At 47.6% G+C, this 5,556-nt stretch overlaps 1 pseudogene across 1 annotated transcript; it reads left to right on the forward strand.

The window, feature by feature from the left end:
- The first annotated feature begins 2,107 nt into the window (after positions 1 to 2,107).
- Positions 2,108 to 2,921, forward strand: LOC108308692 (annotated as a pseudogene). The gene has a single exon (XR_001827008.2). The product of XR_001827008.2 is annotated as a 40S ribosomal protein S6-like (transcript).
- The last annotated feature ends 2,635 nt before the right edge of the window (positions 2,922 to 5,556 follow it).

Below are 5,556 nucleotides of genomic sequence, written 5' to 3' on the forward strand. Positions count from 1 at the left end.
GGGGATTAGCCATGCACCGAGCCTCCCTCCCACCCGCAGCTGGCTGAGAGTGGACCCAAGGAACCAGGTGGGAAACGCGATAAGCAGTTTCATTGCAGGGCTCTGTGGGCCATCCTGGTCTGGTCCATGACCGACTGTAGATTCCAGAAAGCAAGGGGGGATGGGAGGGGAGTCCTTTCCACTAACAGGAAGGTCCCAGAGAGATGGGGTACAAGATGGCTGGTAAGTGCTCGCTTCTCAGTGCAGTGATCCCTTTCCACTGGCGATTGCAATGAAATTGTCGGGAATCGCCCAGTTTTCCAATCACGAATCCCCCACCATCCCATAGTGTGAAAATGGGCCAAGCCCACTTATCACCCCAGGGCGAGAAGTCCCCATTCCAGGGACTGAGAGGCAGCATAGAGGAAAGGGGGTCATACACGCACCCACACTCACACACACATTCACATAAACACACACACACACATGCTCATTCAGACATGCATACCACACACACTTGTTCACTTACTTGCACATTCATACAAACACGTTCACAGAAACATGCACACACACATGCACATTCATACACATGCATTCACATAAACACATGCTGACACATCCATTCATACATCCACATAAACATGCACACCCACACACATTCACATAAACACATGCACACACATGCACATTCATACACATGTTCACATACATTCACACACATATACATGTTCACACATACATACACACACATTCATGCCAAAACACACACACATTCACACATAACCACACACACGTTACACACACACATGCATAGCCATACAAACATATACACAAACATGCACACACGTTCAAACGCACATGTAAACATTCACAAACATGCATTCACATAAACAAACGCTCATTCATACACACGCTCATTCATACACACATTCACACCTACATACCCACAGGCATATTCATACAAATGCATGCACATACATACATGTTCACACACGTATCCACACACACATGCACTTTCATGCAAACACATATTCACATGAACACATTCACACACACGCACTTTCATACACACATTCACACCTACATATATATTCACATTCATACACACACATACACACATTCACACACATCACACATACACAAGCACATTCATACACACATGTTCATACATACAAGCACATTCACACATGCATATTCACACATACACATACACACACATTCACACCTTGACTTTCCTCTCTAAGCCTTTGGATTTCCTGGCCAACCTTGCAGTCATCAGGGGTGAGGGGTGGCTATCTCTCAGGGGCATCGGATGCATATCCAGATGGCCCTGCCCTGACCCTCTGGAGGCCCCTCACTAGCTGGGCATTCACTACTTCCTTGGGAGTTCCCTGGATCCCTAGGGTGGGAAGCTCTGCTTTCACCCACAAAATGATTCCGTATCAGACAATAATTCCATCAGCAGTTCTCAGAGTGTGGAGTCTGCAGCCCCAGCAGCATCTGGGAGCTTATTGGGAATGCAGATTCTCAGGCCCCAAGGAGCTGAATCAGCAGCTCTGGGGCAGCCCAGCAGTCCATGTCTTTGGCAAGCCCTCCAGGTAATTCTGATGCAGCAGCAGTGTGGGTCATCTCCCAAGCTCCCTGCTCCCACAGCAAACCCTTCCCTGGGCCTGTTACTCCCACTTATTTACTCCAGCCTCGCTATCCCCCTGGTGGGTGAGCAGATAATTCTGCAATGAACCAGGTAAGAAAAATAAAACTGTCCCACCTTTGAACAGGAACACCTTCCAATCATGTAATCTTCCACTCAAAAAAATGTTTTAACTCCACAATGAAATCTTCTCTATGAAAACTGAAATTCAAAGAAACATCCAAATTCTTCCATCCTCAGTTTTTATTCCACTCAATCTTGACCAGGAGGGCTCCATAGATGTCAGGACCCCTCATTGTCAGGCCCTGCAGCCCCAGCCACCTCCTGGGCCACCTCCTACATGCTGGTGTGGTACTTTCACCTCCCTCACTGTTGAATTAACCCTAGCCCAAATTTCCAGAGCATCTGCCCTTCCAAAGTCTGACTCAATAGAGATGAGAATCCCAGCAGCTGCCCAAGGTTAGAAAATACTGGGCGTATAGCTGCTTCAAGATGAAGCTGAACATCTCCTTCCCAGCCACTGGCTGCCAGAAACTCACTGAAGTGGACGATGAACGCAAACTTCGCACTTTTTATGAGAAGCATATGGCCACAGAAGTTGCTGCTGACACTCTGGGTGAAGAATGGAAGGGCTATGTGGTCCGAATCAGTGGTGGGAACGACAAACAAGGTTTCCCCATGAAGCAGGGTGTCTTGACCTATGTTTGTGTCTGCCTGCTACTGAGTAAGGGGCATTCCTGTTACAGACCAAGGAGAACTGGAGAAAGAAAGAAAATCAGTTCGTGGTTGCACTGTGGATGCTAATCTGAGCATTCTCAACTTGGTTATTGTAAAAAAAGGAGAGAAGGATATTCCTGGACTAACTGATACCACTGTGCCTCGTCGCCTGGGGCCCAAAAGAGCTAGCAGAATCCGCAAACTTTTCAATCTCTCTAAAGAAGATGATGTCTGCCAGTATGTTGTAAGAAAGCCCTTAAACAAAGAAGGTAAGAAACTTAGGACCAAAGCACCCAAGACTCAGCGTCTTGTTACTCCACGTGTCCTGCAGCACAAATGGTGGCGTATTGCTCTGAAGAAGCAGCGTACTAAGAAAAACAAGGAAGAGGCTGCAGAATATGCTAAACTTTTGGCCAAGAGAATGAAGAAAGCTAAAGAGAAGCGCCAGGAACAAATTGCGAAGAGACGCAGACTTTCGTCTCTGTGAGCTTCTACTTCTAAATCTGAATCCAGTCAGAAATAAGATTTTTTGAGTAACAAATAAATAAGATCAGACTCAAAAAAAAAAAGAAAATACTAGCACACTTCGTTTCCTCTGGCAGTTATCCTAGCACAAGCATGCTTCCAGAACCCAGATAATCTAGACCCACAATGTCCTCACCATCCAGGGACCAGAGCAAGGACAGAGAGTAAACAGGACAGAGAAAGGAGAGGATGTGGGGCTCCACCATCCCCCTGGGCCGCTTCTCAAAGAGAGAGACGTTAGGGATAATTCCATCGTCTTGTACAAGTTACAAAATTTCAACTGTGGCTTTCCCAGGTCTTAGGACCTGCATGGGCCGCCTTATCCAGGAATTGACTCCACATGGAAATCACTGGAGATGGAGAGGTCAGGGATGGCCCCTGGGAAGCTGACATTTGCGACAGTCTGTGTGAAGAGCATTCCAGGCAGAAGGAACAGTGAGTGCAAAGGCTCAGAGGCAGGAAGTGTGGTTGCATTGGAGGCACAGAAAGGCAGTGAGCAAGTGGGAGGGGGCTGATCTGAGGGTCAAAGGAAGTTGGCAGAAGGGGCTCCATCCTCAGTGCCTGGTGGGCAGGTATTTATTTGCTATGGTTTGAACAGCCCCTCCAAAACTTATGTTGAAGTGCAATTGCCATTGAATGGTATTAAGAAGTAGAGGCCAGGTGTGGTGGCTCACGCCTGTAATCCCAGCACTTTGGGAGGCTGAGGCGGGCAGATCACAAGATCAAGAGATCAAGACCATCCTGGCCAACATGGTGAAACCCCATCTCTACTAAAAAATACAAAAATTAGCTGGGTGTGGTGGCACATGCCTGTAGTCCTAGCTATTTGGGAAGCTAAGGCAGGAGAATTGCTTGAACCCAGGAGGCAGAGGTTGCAGTGAGCCGGGATTGTGCCACTGCACTCCAGCCTGGCAACAGAGCGGGACTCCGTCTCAAAAAAAAAAAAAGAAAACCAGAAGTGGAACCTGGCTTGTTAAGAGGTAATTACACCATAAGGGCTCTGTCCTTGTGAATGCATTAATGTCATTATCACCAGACTGTGTTGTTCCCAAAGCCGATTCAACCCTCTCTTGCTTGCTCTCTGGCACTCTCCTGCCCTTCTGCCTTTGGCCACAAGAGGACGCAGCATGGAGGCTCTTGCCAAATGCAGGTCCCCAGCCTTGGATTTCCCAGCCTCTAGAAATATGTTTCTTTTCTTTATAAATTACCCAGTCTGTGTTTTTCTGTTATAGTGACATAAAATGGACTAAGACAGTTTAATTGTAATCTGAGAGCAGCAAGAAGCTAGGAAGAGTTTAAAGCAGGGCATGAGATGACCCACTTTACATTTCTGAAAGTTTCCTCCAACTTCTGAGTGGAGAGACCTAGGAATTCTTTTTCCTCTTACATCTGTCTCAGTGGAAAACCACTCTCAGATTCCTGAATGGAAGCTTCTGAAGCCTGTGCCCCAGGAGTGCTGCACGGCCCGAGTGCCCTCTGCCCTGTGTGCATGGGCTCTCCTCTGCCTTTGTACTCCTTGGGTTTTGAGGAGCCTGGGGGACTTCAAGGGCACCGGAAACCTTTTCTCTGACCCTTCTTCCCTGTAGCCGAAGATTGAGCCTCCAGCCTGCTGCCCCCTCTGTTCCTACCACTCCTTTCACGTGGGCTCAGCTGTGCTTTTAAAAAATGGAAGCTGCTTCCCAAGAAGCACACATGCAACAGAGGCTGTTTGTGGGGTCTGGGACCTTCTTTTCATTCTTCTTCGAAACCCTCAGGGTTTGTGGCAGGTGTGAAGTCAGGGAGTTCTGGGTCTCTGGAAAGCACATATTGCTGAAACATAACATTGTCTACCTCCACCCCTCCTCATGGGGAATTCCAAGCAGGACTCCAGGGTTCTGCACCTGCCCGGGTTCTACTTAAGTCCACCTGGCTGTAGCCCCTTCTGCTGTGGCATTCTCCTTGTGCTTCCTAAAGGATCCTGACTCCACACGGTTCCCCACCTATGATCACCATGTGGCCTGGACACCTTCCCTGCCCACAGCTCACCTGATCACCAAGGGACCGCCCCCACAGCCTTGACTGGTGCCACCAACTATAGGTGTCAGGGTCCTCCGGGGGATGTCATGGAGCGCGGCTCTGGAGGAGCCTCTCTGACCTGCTCTCTGAGATCTTGCCTCTCCCTCTGTGAAATCTCTCTGGGCATCTGGATCCCTAATTATCTCCCGATCCCCTTAGCCTATCTTCGGAGCAGTCAGGAGCTATCTGCCTCCTCTTCCCTTTCATCTCTCTGTCCACATGTCCAACCTGTTTCCTGAGAAATCACTCCTTTCCTCCTGCTCAGTCAGCATGTCTGCCTTCACCATGCTGTAATTTTCCAAGGCTCCAGTGTTATAAACCAATGTTTCAAGGCAGTTTGCTTGAGGCCAGGAATGCAAGGCTGCAGTGAGCTGTGATCGTGACCAGCCTGGGCAACAGAGTGAGACCCTGTCTCAATAAAATAAAATAATAAAATAAACTAGTGTTTTCCATGGTTCTGGTGTTCAATCCTTCATTGTGCTTTAATTTTCCATGGCTCCAGTGTTTTTAAACCAGTCCTATTTCTCCTTTAGTTTTTAAGTGAAACTTAAAAAAATTAAAAAAATTTTTTTGATTGAGATATAATGTAGATATAGTAATGTGTAAAATACACTATGTGTTTTTTTTTT

The sequence above is a fragment of the Cebus imitator genome, unplaced genomic scaffold (genome assembly GCF_001604975.1).
Source record: "Cebus imitator isolate Cc_AM_T3 unplaced genomic scaffold, Cebus_imitator-1.0 Scaffold87, whole genome shotgun sequence".
Taxonomy (NCBI): domain Eukaryota; kingdom Metazoa; phylum Chordata; class Mammalia; order Primates; family Cebidae; genus Cebus; species Cebus imitator.